We start from the raw sequence: 22616 nt of genomic DNA on the forward strand, positions 1-22616 counted from the left end.
AGAAGACCATACATAAGTTTGTGCCAATGCCTCAGGTTGCACTGCACCAGCGATGCCACATCAGCGTGCAACAATATCATGCATGGAGCCCACAGCAGGTGGGCCTGTGTGCTTTACATGCCAGGACTGATCTTTAGTCCAGCCCTGCATGGCGACATACAGCTCAGGTGACTGGAATGGCAATATCCTTTCTTTATGTATGTTTAAGATAAATCATTTGTCTACAACATTGGTGCTCCAACTTTTATTTTTATCTGTAACCCTAAGGGTCAATTAATCATTACTCTGGGACCCTAAGTGTCAGTGTACATTCTTTCTCATTAGTTCCAGAGTACATTAATCATATCCAGGGGTGGGAATGATCATTCATCTATGTCCCTCTGTATTCTGGAGTGCAGAGTTCCTGTAACTGTATATCTGAAACATTCCATGAATGCAACATTCATAGAGTACATCGGTGTTAGTGTGGGGAGGAATTTGGAGTTTCCATTGCCTGTTTGTGCAGGCAAATAGAAGTTAGTTTCGTTGTAAACACCAAGTTCAATACGTGGGTGCACAAAACATGAGTGTGCCACTGCTTACATGCCAATCCTATCATTTCCACAATGTAACATAAACATTTGTATTCCTGCAGTTTACATCATAATTGCCTACTCTCCCGGCATGAACTAAACAATAGTTGCTCTCAGAGCTTCATAAGAAGCAGTGCCACATGCTTCCCAATAATTCCAGTTTAAACATTTGATTTATGCTAAAATTTGCCCGGACAACAACCCCAGTACGACTGACTTTGCTCACACATCAATAAACCAAAACCCTTTTCGTTTTGGTAAAGCAGGATTGTTCTGCATAAATAGTATTGTGGGTAAGCTAATGGTTTGCACTAACAGAGCCTCCCGAATACTCTGTTATTCCCTATCGATGATACATTATAAATATTATTACTGTTATAAATATTATCCTTCATTTATATAACAGAACATGTTCTGTATTAGGATAAATCGATAAGACAAATGGAACATAACATCATAATATATGAACATAAAATTAAAATAGAAGGTGAGAGAGAGACATGCTTGCCGCAGCATGCAATCTAAAATACATTAGGGAAATGAAGCAGAAAATTAAAATGTTAGCTAAGTACCGTGGACCAGCATTGTACTTTATGCAGTCACAGAAAATTAAAGTAACAGCCACTCTAAAAAAACCTCTAAAATAGTGCTTGTACATAATCACAGGTAACCTGTACCCCAAATACATCAAATCGAGATGAGCAAAGAAATTCAGATAGTCATAATCTACACACACACACACACACACACACACACACACACACACACACACATATATATATATATCATACTTACCTACTTTTGAGACCAGCTTTCAGGGAGGGGGTCCATCGAGGGGGCGTGGCCACCTGCGGTGTGCCACTAGGCTCCGCCCCTGTCAACCTTAGGAAACTCTGGCCAATCGTAGCAGGGGGCGGGGCCACAATGTCGCGGTTAGCCCCGCCCCCACCATCTGAAACAACGGGGAGATTTTTGCCTGCTCTCTCGGGAGTCCGGGAGAACTCCCAAAAATTCGGGAGTCTCCCGGACATTCCGGGAGAGTAGGCAACTATGATATATATATATATATATATATATATATATATATATATATATATATATCCAGTACAGGGGTGCAAGAGGGAGTTGCTCACATTAAAAACAGGGACTGTTAGTTCCACATATTGCAATATATGTTAAGATTAACAACACACGCCACGGTCTTTTCCATTCTGGTGAGTCCTAACATGATCAAATGCTGCACTCACCTGACACAAGTTGGAATTAATTTATGTAAAAAGTGGGGTACAAGAGAGATTTATTTCCAACTTGTGTCAAGTCTCCCATGGCAGCTATTGCTTGGGAAAGACTTGCCTTTAAAAGCTGTGTGCACATAAGCCTTTAGCCCAGATGAAAAGCATAGCATTTAATCATGACCAGAATGGGAACACTTTGGCGTTAGACGATCAGCATAACATTTGTTGCAATTTGTGGAACTAATATTCCCTGTCTTTAATATAGAAAGGTAGTTAGTACAGCATTCATTATGTGTTTGAAGAGTGCAGAGTATCAGCCCACATTTGTGTACATGCAAAAAAATCCTAACAGTGTCACAGAAAACTCAATCATCAGTTTGGCAACTTGTGATTGTGTCTTTATACTAGTAACACCACCAAAACAGTACAGCATTACAGTATTGGGCACTAAGAGCAGATGACACATTGGCTGTCTTTTCAGTATAACTGCTCCACATGTATTCCTCGTGGTTATCTGCAGAATAATCTGTTTGTTAAAGTCTACTTAGGTCAAGCTTAGGCTCTGGAGGCTCTCAGTACATTAAAAAGTACTCCCTCCCCCCTAATTTTGGGCCTAGCAACTGTAATGATTCTTTCCTCTCCTTTCCTTTTTTTGCAGTAATATACTTGTTTTTAATGGTTGAAACACATTTACCTACTTACTTACTTAATACTGATAGTACTCCTATTTAATATAGTTCAAGCCAGCCAGCCAGACCAAACAGTCCACCCACCACCCATTCTGTACAACACCTGTTCTAATTTCTAGTGCTAGAAGTTCAGCTCCAACATAAATATCACAAAGGCTCCCATCCACTGCATCTATTTACAGAGAAGCGACAGCTGCTTGCTAAATAACTTCAGATAAAATAACACTTAACTGATTGTCAATTGATTTAAGCACAGTTCTAATTACATGCCTCCAGTGTAACATTTTATTGTGTAATATTAAATTATTTTCCCACAATGATTAATTATGATTTTGTAATTTATTGTGCGTATAATTTGTGGCCATCGCGTCTTTCTTATTTGTATATTGTTAAATAAACAATTGATTTATTTATATAAATGTACTTATAATGAACATGTATTAAATATTTATTTTTAATTGATGTTTGTATATTGCATAGTTGCCAATAATTCTAAATAATTTCCAGATAATCTGCTTCTGAGAGAATTTGCTGCTTGACTGTTCATAAATGTATCTGCATTCTTGTGAACATAGGGTGAGAATGAGAATAATATAGTTATATTGTATGATAAGGTAGAGGAGACTGATATTTTGTGCACTGAGCCAATAATTATGATGAAAATACATCTGTTCATCAGGAACCAGTTACTTCAACAAGGCACTTTATGATCAATATTTAAGATGGATAGCCAATATTCATGAAGTACTGGTTCCTAGTTAATTGATCAGCTGTATCCATGTGAATTCAGCCCCCAAAATTTCTTTACCTCTTCCACTATCTGTAGGCAATCAGCAGATTGTAAATAATAAAGTTAAATATACTGTGTATTAAATTATACATAAACCTAGCTTTACTTACTCCATAGTGAGCCCAATGCTGGCGCTCACTATGCAGTAATTAAAAATGGATTCTACCTGTCATCTGCATATACACTGATAGCCTTTGTACATTAGAACATGGGAATAAGAGCCATAGCTTCAAAACATTTCCACTAATTTCAAAGACTGATTCCAGCAGTTGTAAGAGTTGGAAATAGAACATAACTGCAGTAGAGCCCCATGTGTAACTTAACAGTTAATATAACAGACACAGGGAGTCATGATGGATACCCAGGATGGGATAAAGGGCTAACTTTGTACCGTGCAGCACAGACTAAATTCAGAAATCTAAAAATAACTTCTAGTGGATTATTTCCCGATAGCTGCTATTTTCAGCCAACAAAGGCATGAGTGTATGTAGGTTCAGAGTGTTACAAAGATCTACTACTTGAGTTACGCATCAGTTCCTTTTGATACTTTGGGCCTGGTTTAGAAACAAACGTAAGAAATTGCAACTTTTGCATACACGCAAAAATGCATCTATGCACTTGCATTTCTGCCACTGTATATTAAGTTACATGTATCTATAGATATGTGCAACTTTAAATCTAGCATACAGATAATCCAGTGCAAAAATGCAGCCATCATTATTATATATTCAGAAACATGCACAAGACCTATGGGACAAGCAAAGATGCAAGTCAAACTTGGATGCATCTCTAAGGTTGGCTGACATGCGTCTCTATGCCCTTGTATTGAACTTACGCATGCATCTCACAAACCACAAGCATTGAAGTATAACATACACTCAACTCAAAATCTAAGTTCAGATTTTGCACATTCACAGTGTGGCAAAATTGTTTTTTTTTTTTTTTTAATAAAAATCTCTTGCAAAAGAATGTCTGAATACAAGACAAAAGATTAGTCAAATAGCTACATTCAACATATTAAAGACATATCAAAATCATATTAATAGTAATTAAATAATAATATTTAGTATCTCATTACTATATATAACAGAACATTTGTATTTTAATAATATTGAACAATTATGTAAACATACAAGAAAATAGAAGGGGAAGGGAAGACACATAAAGGAAAGGGGAGTGAGAGTTCCTATGTTCATAATATAGCAGAGGCGGAACTAGCGAGCACTGGGCCCCAGTGCAACAAAGTGGGGAGGAGGGAACTGAGGCCCACAGCTCGCTAGTTCCCCGTGCAGCGGGACCTATTATCTCTATGGGCCCCGGTGCGCTGCACCAATGATTGTTCCGCCACTGATTTAACATATAAATTGCTAAGGTAAAAGTGATAATGATAGGATAATAAATGATTGGATATCCTTAATTTTACATTTAAGGGTTATAAGTGATCTAGAGGTAGTTTGAATGATATGTAGGAGAGGAGGCTTCAGGAAAACCAGATATTGGTGCATGTAACAGGTTGAAATAACAAGCTACTAGTCTGTTCTAGTCTGGGAGAGATGTGTGAAAAATTACTTAAATTTCATTAATTCTTTAAACTACAACCATTTGAAGAACAATATTTATAATGGGATATTTTCAAGAAAACTAGAATTAATTAAATTAATTAAATAAAATGTTAATTAAAATTATATTTGGGTAGTCATTAAAAAATAGTGTATACATGTAAAGACTTTATATACGAATATTGACAGTGCTCACAAAAAAACCCTGTTTACTAAGCTTTGTAAGAGTGTAAGTAGATCTTATTTATTTAGAGTTTACCTTTTAGATTATATTAGGCAGAAGTGAACTAATGCAACAATAAGAATTAGTTTGACAATCTTACAATAAATAATAAAATGTATTTATTCACCAATAGATGAAAATATTATAATATCACATATCTCAGCAACTGATCATCGCAAACTAATTTCAAATAAAAATGATCCTATCTCTCGGTTAATTTAAGTAGCACATATATAAGGTATTGAGATACCTGACAAATATTGTACTTTAAACCTAAAACTGACGTCCAAATCAAGTTTAAAAATTGCCAGACAGTGTCCACAATTTTAGTAGCAAAACATCCCTATCCACAAATTTTGAATTATCCAGTCCTGGGAATTTAGCTGAGTTTTCCTGTGGTCTGTAGGTATGGCATCTTGCTGAGATATGCACTACTAATCTGCAAAGCCAAAACTTCTGTATGAAAAGTTTCTTTAAATATCAGAATGTTAAATGGTTGCTCCAATATTTAAGCCAAAATGACAGTATAGACACTGACTAAACGACTCTTTTACCACTTTTTGTTATTTAGCAAAGTGTTAACATTGGAGAAATCAGAAATTTCTTCGACCTTAATCTAATTTCCTGAGCTTACTGGTGTCCTCATAGACCTCTAAGAGGACAGCAGTTTTAGTCAATTTATTAAGCTTAAAATGGTGTTACTTGTCTCTTTCAATGGGATCCTGCTGAAGCCTCTCCAGAGCATAACACTTTCTCCATTTGCCGGGAGTATGAGTAGGAGGAAATGTTTACGAAGTAGGTGAGTCTTCGCCAGGGCTCCCAGAGCAGCTCCGGCATGGTAAATAGGGGTACAACTTAATTAGGTATTGCTGGAGGGTTACCTCCAGCATATAGTAGACCACTTTCTTTTGAATTTCGTCCACACATCGGACGTTATCAAAGCAATGTGATCTTTACTCTGTTGTGTGGTTAAATAGAGCAGGAATGCCTCCTCTTCATTACTAACTCCTCACTTCTGAGGGTTCATTTCAACTTATAACTCCTCCTAAAATGATATTAAGTTATTCTTATACTTAAAAGCCAATATATTAGCCAATATATTACATAACATTATAAACTTTTTCTCATGGTCAATATCAAGTTGCTACCATGGCAACCCTGCCATGATAAATAGCAGCGGTTCTAAGGGCTTTGTCTGCCATCAGAAATAGGAAGAGATGAAACTGATTTTGAACCACTCTTCTCTCTAAGGACTCTACAAGATCTCAGCTACTCCATCACCTGTTCTTTATTACTCTCCATTCAACACTTCCACTCACATCATTACTCCATGCTGTCCAGACATCCACGAATAAACTACATCTACTACAGTCTCACTCTGCACTACTTCTCTGATTACACAGGACATTGCAATTAGGTAATTCTTTTAATTCCCTCATTTTTTGCTATTTTACTCACAAATCCCAAAGCTTGACAAAATATTTTCTTTCTCTCTTTTCATGGCATTATCTTTAGGACTTTATCATCCCTCACCCATCCTGCAACACACACCTCTGTCCACATTGCCCCTTCATTACTTCACTCACCTATAGTTAACACTCATGAACTCTTTTCCTATTTAAATTCAATAACTTTAACAGCCTCACCCTGTCGCTAGAAATTAAAAGGACACACATCATACAATTATCTTTCCTAACTTTCTTCCTCCCTGCTTCTATTAGCTGATGATATATAACCTAATCCAGGTCCCCCTCACTTCTCCCACACACATACATCTGAACGCTACAGAAATCCAGCAAACCTCAAACGCAGAACCTGTCTCCCCTCTCTTCCAAAGTCCTTTAAATGTGCCCTTTGGAATGCACGCTCTGTTTGTAACAAACTTACCTCCGTACACGACCTCTTTCTCTCAAACAACCTAAACCTTCTAGCAATAACAGAAACATGGCTCACGCAATCAGACACTGCCTCACCTACAGCCCTTTCATATGGTGGTCTCCAATTCACCCACACCCCCAGACGAGGAGGCAGACAAGGAGGTGGGGTTGGACTACTTCTCTCTCCACAGTGCACGTTCACAGTTCTCCCAAATGTCCCATCACTCATGTTCACCTGTTTTGAAGTACATGCTGTAAGGATTTTTAACCCATTCTCTATGCGTGTTGCTGTCATCTATTGCCACCCTGGACCATACCAACAATTTATTGAACACTTCTCTGCATGGCTCCCTCACTTCTTATCCTCTGACATCCCCACTATCATCATGGGTGACTTCAACATCCCTATTGCTAATCCACATTCCAATGCTGCTTTCAAACTACTCTCTCTAACATCCTCACTTGACCTCCCCAGTGGATTGAATCCGCTACTCATCAGGATGGCCACTGTCTTGATCTTGTTTTCTCTAGACTATGCTCAGTTTCTGATTTCCTTAACACTCTTTTCCCGCTCTCGGATCATCACCTTATTAGCTACTCGCTCACCCCCAGTTCTTTACCCCCACCACAGTGTCAAACTCTTCCAAGCCTCCTCACAACCGCAGGATTATCAACTCTATCGATCTTCAACAGTTTTCCACCTCTCTCCAACACCTTCTCTCCCCAATTTCTACATCCTCCTCACCTGATCGGGCAGTACCCCATTTTCACCAAACCCTACCATCTGCCCTTGATCAAGTGGCTCCAGCGACAATACATACTCCACGTAGACTTTGTTGCCAACCGTGGCACACTAAAGTAACACAAACTCTACAAAAACTTTCTTGTAAAGCAGAACGTCACTGGCGTAAATCTTGTACCGCTAATGAATTCATCACATATACTGTTATCTACCACTTCTATAAAAACTCTCTGGACACTGCTAAACAAACATACTTCCAATCTCTCATCTATGCTTAGGCTTCTAACCCCAAACGCCTTTTTAACACATTTAAATCTCTTCTCAATCAAGCCACCACAAACCCTTCGACTACCATCAGTGCTCAGGATCTTGCTTCCTATTTCAAGGACAAAACAGATAAGATCAGACTTGAAATGGTATCATCTCCCTCGACATGCAATCAGCTCAATTCCTTTGTAGCACCTGCTGACACTCTCTCATTTGATCACACAAATGAAGAGGAAGTTTCTACTCTCTGCTCATTTTCTTACTCTACCCCCTGTCCTCTTGATCCCATTCCCTCACAAATTAGTAGGTCCCTGTCTGTGCTTATTCCACCTCTAACTAAAATCTGTAATCTATCTCTACTAGTATTTTTCCATCACTATTCAAGCATGCAGTGATTACTTCTATCTTAAAAAAACAAAATTCTGACCCAAATGCTCTCTCAAATTACCACCCCATCTTTCAGCTCTCATGCCCCTCCAAGCTTCTCGAGAGAATAGCTTACACTCGTCGCCTCACACATTTTCTTACAGCAAACAACCTGCTGGATTCTCTTCAGTCAGGCATTCGCTTGCAACACTCCACAGAGACTGCGCTGACCAAGGTTGTCAATAATTTGATCACAGCAAAAAATGAAGGCCATTACTCTCTTCTAATGCTCCTGGATCTCTCTGCCTCATTTGACACTGTTGACCACTCTCTCCTCATACAAACGCTACAATCTCTAGGTCTTGAAGGCACTGTCCTATCCTAGCTCTCATCTTACCTATCTAATCGCTCTCTCAGTGTTAATTTCTCTGGATCTACCTCTGCTCTGCTTCCTTTATCAGTTGTACCACAAGGCTCAGTCCTAGGTCCTCTGCTATTCTCTACCTACACCACTTCTCTTGGAAAATTAATAAGCTCCTTTGGATTTCAATATCATCTCTATGCGGATGATATACAAATCTATCTATCCTCCCATGATCTTTCACCATCTGTGTTGTCTCGCATTAGTGACTGTCTTTCTGCCATTTCATCTTGGATGTCTTCTCGTCAACTCAGACTCAATCTTTCAAAAACTGAATTAATAATATTCTCACCCAAAAACAGAAGCTTCCAGCCTGACATTTCTATTTCTGTTGATAACATGACCATAAATCATACCCCGCAAGCTCGGTTCCAAGGTGTAATCCTTGACTCACAACTATTATTTATTCCCCACATCGACTCTATATTTAAATCATGTTACATACATGTAAAGAACATTTCCAGAATATGCACATATCTAACACAAGATACTGCAAAAACTTTAATTTATGCACTCATCATCCCCCGCATCGACTATTGCAATTCACTCCTTACTGGTCTTACCAAAATCAGACTTGAATCCCTACAATCTATTTTGCACGCAGTGGCTAGATTGATTTTCTTTGCAAACCGTTCTTCCTCTGCTGAGCCACTCTGTCAGTCTCTACATTGGTTGCCTGTATTTCAACGAATCCAACATAAAATAATTCTACTAACATACAAGATCGTCAACAAAATTGCACCGACATACATCTCCTCACTTGCCTCAAAATATCTCTCGACTCGAAACCTCCGTTCTGCACAAGATCTGCATCTCTCTTTCACTCTCATCACATCCTCCCATTCCCGGTTCCAGGACTTTATCGGGCTGAACCCACTTTGTGGAATTCCCTCCCACGCACAGTAAGACTTTTTTCCTCTAGTCTCCAAACCTTCAAGCATTCTCTGAAAACCCACCGCATCAGACAAGCTTATAAATATTATTTAACCAGCATCTTGATCTCCCTAGGTTACCCTATTATCACCCTCTACACAGCTAACACAAGACAAATACCCTCTGACCAACATTGCTGTCTGACTGATCACACAGCCCACTGAATACTTTTTACCTTTGCATTCTAGCTGGTCCAATGTGCAATATGATGTAGCACATGCCCCTGTGTTTCAAACTCCCATTGTCCCATAGATTGTAAGCTTGCGAGCAGGGTTCTCTTACCTCTCTGTCTGTATGTATTACCCACTATTGTCTTATAAATGTTTGTTCCCAATTGTAAAGCGCTACGGAATTTGCTGGTGCTATATAAATAAATGATGATGATAATTGTGTAGATCACCCTTGTGCCACCAAAACAGCTCTGGCTGGTCCAGGAATTGGCTCCATAAAACCTCTAAAGTGTTAGCAGCAGATTCTTTAAGTCCTGTAAATTGCAAGGAGGGGCCTCCATGGCTCAGACTTGTTTTTCCAGGACATCCCACAAATGCTCGATCGGATTCAGATCTTGGGAATTTGGAGGCCAAATCAACACCTTGAAATCTTTATCATGTTCCTCAAACCATTGACAGAGTGCATTATCCTGCTGAAAGATGCCACTGCCATCAGGGAATACAGTTACCATGAAGAGGTGTACTTGGTCTGCAACAATGTTTAGGTAGGTGGTTCATGTCAAAGTAACATCTACAGGAGTACCACGAGCCAGGTTTCTAGGCAAAATATTGTTCAGAGCATCACACTGTCTCCTACTTGCATTCTTCCCATGGTGCATCCTTGTGTCACAGTTGCTCTTGAGTGTAAACACTTGTTCTAGCATTCATACGCGACCGTCATTACTATCACTCGGCACCTGCCCTGTTTCTGCTGCAAGTGATATGACTGAAAAACACACAGCTTAGAGATGCCCAAAGCTTGAATTGGACGCTCCTGCATGCACTTGACCTTGGAAGGCCCTGGCTGTACATAGACTACTTGCATACGCCCATTCCCCTCCCTGTTCCGCCAATTAAATTGTAATCTAGTGGAAGTATCCTCTTCATTCTAAGATGAATTATATGTACTTGTGGTTCTTGCCATTCAGTGCATTTGTGGGCAAATGCAATGCAATATAATCCGAAATCCGGCATGTATTGACATTTCCTTACTTGAATCAGGCCCTGTGTGTCTATGTACAGCAAGTATTGTTTAGGCAGAGTGTACATTCACCCGAATACAAATCGAAACATATCTTGAGATATGCTTGAATTTCAATAATAATGGACCTATGCTCAGACTACGTCTTCTTTTTAAATGCTACTTGCATACAACCGCTATATTCAATTACATATTCAATTACATAAGCTTTAAAGTTATATTACCTTACTAATCAATCAAATTGTCAATGGATCTAATCACAATTAAATCTACAGAGATAATCTTCTCTCACTAAATTACATAAATAGTTCACTGTGTATGCCTTTCATCCCTTACCATACCCTGAATAAGATAACCAACTTATATAAAATAAAGACACGGAGACTTGAGTAAAGTGGCACTAAAATATTTTATTATAACCTAATTAAACCTGGTGGCGGAGAAAGAGCACTGAGGATCAGCTCCATCAATATCCAATCAAGCGTGGAAATGGCAATATAGCCTTAAGTCCACCCACTTCTCACATAACCCCACTGCTTGGCCGGCCCTAACCTGGCGTCAGAGTAAACTGCACTCACCTCACTACCCCTCCCTCACTGAGCCGGGCGAGGCCCCTCCCCACGAAAGGGACAAGAGTTACCGATTGCCTTGTAAGGGTACAGATCCGTGCGGCCAATCATGATAGAGCTGTATATATCAACCGCTGATCGCAGTGCCTTCCTCCCTCCACCAACTAGATATAAGCCCTAATGACCAGGTTAAACAAACCAACATTACTAAAACCTAAACCAAATGGCGTGGGTGGGCGGGAATTTGCAAGCCGAGTGACTCAGAGCAGGAAGTACAGGATACTATACAAGTCCACAAGACCCTCCCCTCAACCTCATTGGTCGGGTCTACATCATTGTTAACCCCTTCGGGTAAGTGCAAGCTCGAATGCAACACTAATAGCGTTCGTCTATAGGGGACTCTCTTGTAAATAACAGAATGTTCAGTAAAGCAGAACCTCTGTATATCCAGTTTCAATTGAAATGTGAAGTAAAATGTGCTGGCCATTTGTATAATCTCTATAGTTCATAAATCTATATGATATGTAGTTGTGGTTAGGATAAAAACATGTTCAACCTTAACAGCTATATACACAGATTTCATGTATACCCCAATTAGTATCAATGTCATTGAATTAAATTGCCTCATTTAGGTCCTCTGGATATAGGGCTTGCAATTTAAACATCCAGAAGGCTACATTATGGCATTTTGGTGCATGATTCAAATTTGGCACCTATAGTATTAAAGATGAGGAATTGTGTTTGAAAACCTTTTTTTTTTATCATCACTACAGTACAGTGTAATAGCATTATGACACTACAGTGTAATGGCATTATGGCGTAATATTAAATAAATTCTGTATGAAATCCAGTGTAGAGAAGCAGCTTTGAAGGTGCATGGAACACAACAGTTCCATGCCCTACTTTACACACACAGGGCCGCCGAGAGGGGGGGGGAGCGGGTACTAATTACCCGGGCCCGGCATGTCAGGGGGCCCGGCCCGGGCCCTTGCGCTGCTGATTTTTTTTAATTTTTAAAATTTTTTTTTTCAAAACGTTTTTTTTTCCTTTCCTTTTTTTTTTTTTTTTTTGGCGGGGGGGGGGGGGGGGGTGGGGGGGGGCTCGGTCGTTGGTGGGGGGAGCAGGCTAGTTTAAAAAAAAAAAAAAACATACTCACCTGATCGCGGAGCCGGCATCCCTCCTCTCTGCTGCTCTGTGCTCTATTCAGACTGTCTGAATGCTGGGTGTGATGTCATCATGTCATGCCCAGCATTCAGTCAGTCTGGAGCAATGGAGCACAGAGCAGCAGAGAAGACCAAGAGAGGAGAAAAGGTAAGTGAAGGGAGGAAAACGAGGGGGGCACAGAGGGGTTAAAAAACGGGGGGGGGGGGGGGCAGCATGACAGAGGGGTTAAAAAATGAGGGGGAGCACAAAGGGGTTAAAAAACGGGGGGGCAGCATGACAGAGGGGTTAAAAAATGAGGGGGCACAAAGGGGTTAAAAAACGGGGGGCAGCATGACAGAGGGGTTAAAAAATAAGGGGGGGCACAGAGGGGTTAAAAAACGGGGAAGCAGCATGTCAGAGGGGTTAAAAAATTAGGGGGAGCACAGAGGGGTTAAAAAACGGGAAAGCAGCATGTCAAAGGGGTTAAAAACGGGGAAGCAGCATGTCAGAGGGGTTAAAAAATGAGGGGGAGCACAGAGGGGTTAAAAAATGGGAAAGCAGCATGTCAGAGGGGTTAAAAAATGAGTGGGGGCACAGAGGGGTTGAAAAATGGGAAAGCAGCATGTCAGAGGGGTTAAAAATTGAGGGGGGAGCACAGAGGGGTTAAAAAACGGGAAAGCAGCATGTCAGAGGGGTTAAAAAATGAGAGGGGCACAGATGGGTTAAAAAATGGGAAAGCAGCATGTCAGAGGGGTTAAAAATTGAGGGGGGAGCACAGAGGGGTTAAAAAATGGGAAAGCAGCATGACAGAGGGGGTGAAAAAATGAGAGGGGCACAGATGGGTTAAAAAACGGGGCAGTATGGCACAGTGGGGTTAATAAACAGGGGTCAGCATGGCACAGTGGGGTTAAAAAATGGTGGGCAGCATGACACAGTGGGGTTACAAAGGGGGGGGGGAGGCATGGCACAGTGGGATTGAAAAAGGGGGGGAGCAGCATAGTATAGTCTGATGAAGGGGAGCCAGATGAAGGGGGCAAAAACAGCATGGAGGGCACAGTGTGATCATAAGGCATGGCGATGATGAAGGGGCACATTATTGTAATATTGGAGCTGGAGGAAGGCCTAATTATTAATCGTGGGTGCTATTGATTTAACGCTGGGGCTGGCTGTAATTTTCTAAATGTAGCCATTTTTTTTTCAAAATAGGTCCTTCAACATTTCTGGATCCGGACAAGCCACAACTAAAGAAAGCAGCAGCCACAGGTGGAGAAAGTGAGAAGAACAGGTAGGAGAGAGCAGCACAGTGTGTGAAATGTTGTGATTCTAGTAGGGACAATACCAATTTTTGGTGAATGTTGTGTCCAATGTAAGGTGTAGGCCAAGACTGAACTGTTTGTGTACACACTGCATTGTTTGTATACTACCCTGTGGTGGTAGATGTCCTGAAAGTCAGGAGTGCTTAAACATATGTGACGCTCCGGCGAATTGAGAGCCTAGTGGTTTTTATGTTAGCCACGCCCCAATGGCACATTTGCCACGCCCCCAAATGCATGACCGCACCTCCCAAAATTTTTGCACTGCCGTTTGGCTAGCCACGCCCCTGAATATATGACCATACACCTTATTTTTTTTGCGCCGCCGTAAGGCGGCGCAAAAAAATTTTGGGGCTTACTTCACTATGAGGGGGGCCCCATGAATTTGTTGTACCCGGGCCCTGAATTCTTCTTGGCAGCCCTGTACACACAGTGCCAAGGCATGGCAGACAATGCAAACAAACATGTCACATGTGCCGGTCAGAAGAGGCCTCAACTTTGCTCTTTTTAGAGCAGAGCAGGGGCTTCACAGGTGTGGGCGACCTGGCATTGACATATATACTTAGTTGCACTCATTTCATCTCTTTCTTAAGCTTCATGCATGGTTATTAGTTGTTCAAGCTGCTTATGCAAAACACAATAGTGTGCCAATAACCAAAAACACTATTCTGACCATTAGAGGTTGGAATTGTTTGCCCACACTCATCATCATCATCATCATTTATTTATTTATATAGCGCCACTAATTCCGCAGCGCTGTACAGAGAACTCATTCACATCAGTCCCTGCCCCATTGGAGCTTCCAGTCTAAATTCTGTAATATAGACACACACTCACACACACACAGAGGGAGAGACTAGGGTCATATTTGAAACCAGTTCGCGTGGCGTTGCTGGTTAGGTGACAGCGGTGGTGGCTGTATAATTAACAAGTACCATTTTATTTGACACTATCCAGTTGTACTTTTCTCAAAAATAAGGGGCATGTGAAGGCGTCTTTGTACTTTGAAAACTTGCAGTAATATTAAGTTAGCTGTAGTATAAAAGGTATCTGCTTAAAGTCATTATTGTTGCTTTTACGTGCTTTACATTTATGTTTTTCTTATTCAGAATTTATGCCAGGATGCTCTTAGTAGCCATACAAAAAGATTTATTAGGGGTTGATTTGGGCCATTCTAATTATAACATTTATGACAACCTTAAAAGTATTTTATGACTCAACCTCCTCCTACGCTGTGGCATTAATATGGGTACAAGTAACTAGTACTATCATGAGTTTATTTAACATTTGTTAAGGAAAATGTACTCTGCACACTAAACACACTCTCCTAAATTAGCATTTTGGAAATTTGTGCAATTTATTCTGCTATCACTTTATATGTCCAACTGTAACTAAGAAAATGTAAGTGAATTTGACTAAAATGTCTGGGACTATTATAATCATTTTGCAAACCAGATAACCATGTGTACCCACTTTTTAGATTTAGAGGATATGTTGTTTTTGAGCAAATATGTTTTTTTACATAGTGCATAGTGCTCTATATAAGTGTAAAGAGAGAGCACAGAAAAACAGGGCAAGTATATGCAAGTGTGGAGGCTTGAGAGAGTCGTCCCATGTATAGCTCTGGGAATCTGTCATTTTACGTTACAGTTCTTGAGTGTATGCGAGGAAGGGAAGCTGAAGGAAAGAAACCCCTCAGAAGTGAGTGTATGGCTACTTGAGGAATGACCCTCAAGCAGAGTCACCATATTTGCATACAGGTCATTCTTTAAGCTAATAACTAGGGACGATATACAACAGGCATGTTTTAATCAGGAGAAAAGTCTCCTGGGAAATGATATTTAGCCCTTTGGGTTATTGCTTTGCCTGTTGGATTTTTAAAAGACTTGCACTGACATACAATTCTCACATATAGAGGACCTCCCCTAGATTCTACCCAAGCCAATGGGTTCTCAGCATTTGCATGGCCAATGGGTGTAGATGGGCAGAGTGTGGGGGCACTCCTTGCAAAGTATGAAGTAGGCGCAACTGTGTACCTAGTTTTGAAGAGCAGTCCACAGATGAGGTTTTATTTTACAGAGCAAGATTGTTGGAGTGAGATAAAGGGTTGTAGAGGGTGCATTTTTTTGATTGCCTCTCTGTGTGAAAGGTGCATGGCCATTTAAACTTTGCAAAATAACTTGATTTTTCACTAGCTTAGAGCTGATGTGGATTAGATCGGGTCGGTGGTATGCAAGGCGGGGGACTACTTGGTAATTATTTTGCCCTGAAAAAATTATCGAGACCCTAAGGGTGCCATAGCTAGTAGTTTAAAGCTATACCTTACAATATCACACATTGTTTTAGTGTGGCTGTTTCTATTGCTCTAGAGACTGTGTTGGTCATGTATGTTTATGTGCACGTACATCTTACTGTTTGTTTGTGCTGCAGAGGTGTATACATCATCATCATCATCACCATTTATTTATATAGCGCCACTAATTCCACAGCGCTGTACAAAGAACTCACTCACATCGGTCCCTGCCCCATTGGAGCTTACAGTCTAAACTCCCTAACATACACAGACAGACACACAAACTAGGGTCAATTTGTTAGCAGCCAATTAACCTACCAGTATGTTTTTTGAGTGTGGGAGGAAGCTGGAGTACCCAGAGGAAACCCACACAAACACGGGGAGAACATACAATCTCCTCATGGTCGGGAATTGAACTCAAGACCCCAGTGCTGAGAGAAGTGCTAACCACTTAACCACCATGCTGCACAGTGTACATAGTTATTAAGGTTGAAAAAAACACAGGTCATCAAGTAAAACAAATAAATGTGTAATCATTCACAGGACTACCAAAAGGCAAATACATTGTAAAAGTATAAGATTAACATCAATAACATATATGCCAATCAATAGCAAATCCCCACTAGGCCATGACTGGTTTACATTTGCTGGTACAAAAATACAATAAAAACAAAGCTTAACTATAAACAAGGTGTCTTTTCACTTTTACAGTTTAAAATGTGAGCAATTAAAAGTGCCACCATTTTTCTTACAGCATATGGTTTTCGCAATAAGGATCAGCATGTGGTAGAGCTTTGCATTGTCTGTGTTGTATATCAATGCCTCCTTTAGCATTATCAGAGGCCTCACAGGGAGAGAAAGAGTAACATGTATTAGCAGCAGAGTTCTGGATGGTAGTCCCACAATCCTACATGGCTCTTGCTAATCCTCCAATCCCCGGTAGGATGTTGTTTATTTTTAGTCTCTACCCAGAACCTGCACTGGAACTAATAAGCCCTCTGCTTTGATATGGATATGTGACCTTTAACTGTTAATTAACCTGGCTCTTGAAAACTCAGTTTTTGCCAGTAGATGTTTTAACAGAGGATCTTTGACCTTTAAACAGGTATTATGTTTTAAGTTTAATTGTGGACGTTGTTCTAGGAGTTGCAATTGAAAATCACTGTAATATTAGTTAGACAATCCTGTTTGATTTATATTACCTTCCTGACTCATGACGCCTGAAAAGTAGTGTTCACAAGAGCCTTTGTGTACTCATAGTTGCCAACTGTCCATAATTTCCAGGGATAGTACCAGTTGCCAGCTGTCCCTCATTTCCAGGAACAGGACCAAGTGCACAGTATAACTTCTCTTGTTCTATACCCTGAATATTATTTTAAGTATCGAATGAGCCTACAGATTTACAGGCATGGTTGGGTGGGTAAGGCAGGCATTACTAGAAATTATTGGATAACATAAACACATTTTAAAAGACCTTCTGAAAACACAGCCAAGGGTGTTATAGATGACAAACAAAAAGGGGATCATGCCGAACGCATATGCTTTAGAAAATAAGCTGTAAAAAAACTGCATGTAAAAATAGCGTATTTACATCCATATGCTCAATATCTCAAGATGCATCCAGGTCTGCACCAGTGGTGTATGCACCAGATTACACCAGGAAACGTAGAAACGTCTGTCAAGTAAACTGACCAATGACAAATAAAGAAACGCAAGAAATGTTTTTAACATTTGTTTTGGGAATCACAATTAGTTTTGATTTATTTATTTTTTAAAATCTCTATATACAGCAGGCATAATATTATGTCTTGTGTGTGAATGAAAGTAGCAAACAATTGATCAAAAATAGCCAAAAAATATTGTATAATTTAGCAGGTGTTATCAACCCTTGGCATGTGTGCAACAAGGTGAAACTCAAGGACATTTTGAGTGGCACCTGCTAGGACGCCTTCATCCACCTCCACAGTGCAGCGATCAGTGTTAATGGTAGTATACTACGGCTGCAGGCCCAGCAAATATACTGACAGGGCAGCAGATACAGTCCTTACTGCTGCTCTGTCTCTCTCAGCCTCAGTGTCATGTGACTGCTACAGTCACATGGTACCTAGTGGTGGCAGCTGAAAATGTTTATGTATAGTTGAGTGCACTGTTGAAGAGTCTAGTAAGAAGAAGGATAATAAGTAGCACACTTGTGAAAAGACGGGCTTGTAAGTATAAAGCTGGTAGGCAAGGGTAGCATGTGTGAGAAAATCAGAAAATCTGGTGAGCAGAGGGGGGCATGTGAGAGAGAAGCTGATGGGCAGGATACATGTGTGAGAAAAACTGGTGGACAGACCTTAAGAAAAGCTGGTGGGCAAGGGGCATGTGAGAAAAAAGCAGTGGGCAGGGGGCATGTGTATGAAAAGTTGGTGGGCATGTGTGACATTGGTACTGTGTATAGTGATCGGTGTGTATCGAGTGTGTGATGTCAGTGTGAATTGTGTATAGTGATCAATATGTATAATTTGTAAATAGAGTGTCTGTTGCTGGCTTATTGCAGCAAATTATTTTTGCTTTCTTCCAAAATCAAATTATTTGTAATCTTCCCTCTAGGTATCCTACATTTGCTCCTGGGCAGCAGTGGAACCTGGACATTGTTCTGTATCATGGCAGCCAGCCATATACCTCCCAACTGTCCCGATTTCAGTTGTAAGAATTATTCAGTTTATTTTACAAAGGTCAAGCATGTGAGGGGCTGAGGAGTTGATACTGGGGGGAAAAGGGGCAGTATACTGAAACTCTGCCCAAGTCTCGTCCTCCTGCCCTTGTCTGTCTCCCCTTCTATTTCATATATCTTATTTGTATCCACCCTACTTTTTATATTTTATCTCTGCTCCTTATTTCTTATCGGTGTCCAACACTCTCCCTTGTCTCATCTGCAACTTGTGACTCTGCAGCTAGTCCACTGTGCTAAGCCTCAGCATGATCAATGTCACAAGGCATTATCTCTTTCTTCTCCTACCTAGAAATTCTAGTGACATACTTAGTTCTGCCACAGGAGTCAGGGTATGGTCTAGGTAGAATCCAGCATGGGCCAAAATTACCTGATTTTTCTATTTGCAATATTGGGGTATGACTCGTGTCCTTATATGCACCAAACAGTAACAGAGTACTTCTGGAATTTGTAATAAAATTATAACACCAGCTAATATTTTAAATGAATGTGCCTCCTATGTTAGTAAACCCTTTAATGCTTTGTAGAAGCCAATCACAAGATTACATGCTATACAAACTGAATACTAGTTATCATGATTATTGTGAACCGATGTATTTATTGTAGATTCTTGCAGTTTGTCCTTACTGAATATATTGATTTACTGGCCTTTCGGTTGCTAGGCCATTTAATAAATGGTCCAAATAGCTCTTCCCCTTTCACCTGGTGTGTGTGTGAGTCATCAGCATTCATCTACTGAGAGTCAGATTGGGGTTTCCCAAGTCAACGCCTGGTAGACCTTGCCAAGATCTGCAACTCTGAAGAGAGAACATGACTCAGTGGTGTCACTGGATTTGAGAAGAGGTGAGATTTATCTCACTGTGAAATCATTCCAAACCCCTCCAGATACTCAGAGGAACCCAGCAGGCCATGGTAGTATATACCTCTACATCTGCTAGAGGAAGATAAAGTAGTATATTTGATTAAGCAGAAGGAGATGACGTAAGAAACTAGATGGGCAAAGGCTCAGGATGAGAAAAAATTATACAGTTAGTAAATAAAGGGGGCAAAATCTCACCCCACACACCTTCACTCCCACAAAACTCATCCCTCAGTTTTCAACCTCCACACCTCAGCTCAACACTTAAACATTATAGAGCTCAACACATTCACACAATCACACTTACCTCAAGCTGCACCTATGGCCTTATCTGTGTGGAGTTTGTATGTTCTCCCCGTGTTTGTGTGGGTTTCCTCCGGGTGCTCCGGTTTCCTCCCACACTCCACAAACATACTGATAGGTTAATTGGCTGCTATTAAATTGCCCTTAGTCTCTCTCGGTCCGTATGTGTGTGTGTTAGGGAATTTATACTGTAAGCTCTAATGGGTCAAGGACTGATGTGAATGAGTTCTCTGTACAGCGGTGCGGAATAGGTGGCGCTATATAAATAAATAGATGATGATGATGCCAGCACTGTCAGCAGATACAGTTCTTATTCTTCTGTTCTCCTTGCTTTGGAGGGAAATCTGACCAAACCATCTGTGCAGTGGGAAGGGGGAGGGACAAAGGGGCCTATTTATTAAAGGGAGAAAATCCCTAACTCTGGAGAAAACAACCAGAGTTAGTCCATCTCCCTATCTATCTAGGTTACCCTGCCGGAGAAAAGTTTTGCTGGGTTTCTCTAGGGGGAAAGCTTCCAAATGCTAATTCTATTCTTGCATATGCAGATGGACCCAAGATCATTGCCGGGCAGCTGAGTATCTTATTTTCATAGTAAATTATGGCGATAGGAGGTTTATCGAAGAGATAGAATACCAGCTCTATCATCATTTAATAGTAAATAGGCCCACAAGTAGGGTACTGCTGCAGACACATGCATGCAATTAAACATCTGTGTATGCCCCACGTCTATCCCAGATTAATCAATTAGTGCTAGAGAAAGGAAAAAGGGGCTGGCAACTCGTCACCAGCCTCCAAATTCTATGTATCTGGGTGACTGAAATCTTGGACTTTGTCCACACTTTTTAGCTGGAGATAGAGCTCTTCACCCTTTAATAAATAGACCCCTTAGTGTGAAAGGTACAATGTTTACCTGCAGCAATGGATTTCAAAAGTTAAGTAGCTCTTGCAATAAAAAAGTGTTAGTAAGGCACTAGACCTATGCCAGGTACAAGCACATGGTCTTATTCAGGCGAAGTTTAAAAAAACTGCTGTCAGTGGTTTATTTTGCAATTTTGTGAGGTCAAATTTTATAAATGTAACCCATTTTCAGTATACACAAGAACAATTTCTTAGAAAAGTCCCTTCCCATTGTATGTAACATTCAGTACACTAAGACACGTGGTATCGTCTAACTGTCTCTGTAAATTTACTCTTAAAAGCCCAAGACCAGATGATATGGGTCACTATATGCAGTTTCAGTGATCTAAAAAGCCACATCCTCTTGCAAATATAGTTGACTGGTAGTTTCAGGAGTAAAAGTAGAAGAGAAAAGGGGTATAACTATTGGAGGCTCTCAGACTGCAAATCAACACCAATCACAAACTCAATAGTCCTATATTTTATTATTATTCATTACCTATGTCAAACACAATCAGTCTTATGAGTCCCCATTAAATAATATAATTAAATAAATTCTTATAATATAGTAAATGTGCTTGTGAAAAAGTGTCTTAAAATATATTAATTAAAAGAAACATTCTTATAATCATAAATATGCAAGAAGGAACTTCTTTAATATATATATATAAATATATATATATATATATATATATATATATATATATATTCATTTTAGTCAATTATTATATTATTATATTTTTAGGGCTTCAACCTATATGAAAATTCAAACGTATAACCTCATATAGTTTTCACCAGAAAAAGTTAATCAGGGAAAAATCTATATTGCAGTGTAATATTTTACTATTTTCTCCACAAATTTAGAAGCAGCTCACAATGCAATTAATAATAGGGGGATATTCTTAATATTTCTTTATTCATTTATTGTTCAAATCACATATTAACCCTTTTCAAGCAAAATGTGGATCTTAGAAATGCACAATATGGGGTATTCACAGTGAACATATTTGTATCATATTCAATTAAACCACCAGCAGGCTGGCAAATTTTAGCCCGGGGGGCAAGACTCAACTCAGCTTTTTATTTGAATTCATTCACTATATCTGTGATCTATATTGTTTCTCTTACATCCTTATCAGTTATTTCCCCACACTCCTCAACAACACATAATAATTAGTCCTGTGTCTGCTATTTATTCACTGCTTTACATCGGTAAGCTAGAGCCGGTTTGACCAGGCGAATCCTAACGCTGGTGGGGTCCCCTTGATATATAGGGCTTTTTGCCCTTTAATAAATAGGCTCCTTAGTGTGAAAAGGACAGGGCATACTAAACTTAAGTAGCTTTTGTGACAAAAAAGTAGCCACTTGATCTATGCAAGATACAAGCACATTCTGGGGACATTTATAAAAACTGTCAGTACTATGTACTATGACATCAGCACACACAATAACAGTTTCTTAGAAAAGTCCCTCCTCATTGTACACAACATCTATTACACTAGGAGGGAGTTTCAACTGACCGCGATGTCCTGCCTAACATCATTGCGATGTCTGGCTGTGCACATTGCCGCCCATTTTTCCTGAATCCTTGAATCACCTCCCAAGACACGTTATGTTTTGTTATTGGCTAACTGTCCTTGTAAAGTCACTCTTAAAAGCCA

At 40.0% G+C, this 22616-nt stretch overlaps 1 protein-coding gene across 1 annotated transcript in view; it reads right to left on the bottom strand.

The window, feature by feature from the left end:
* Window positions 1–22616, bottom strand: part of DAPP1 (dual adaptor of phosphotyrosine and 3-phosphoinositides 1) — an 81056-nt gene that overhangs the window by 57839 nt on the left and 601 nt on the right. The window lies entirely within an intron of this gene.

Source organism: Mixophyes fleayi, chromosome 1 (assembly GCF_038048845.1).
Source record: "Mixophyes fleayi isolate aMixFle1 chromosome 1, aMixFle1.hap1, whole genome shotgun sequence".
In the NCBI taxonomy this organism is placed as follows: domain Eukaryota; kingdom Metazoa; phylum Chordata; class Amphibia; order Anura; family Limnodynastidae; genus Mixophyes; species Mixophyes fleayi.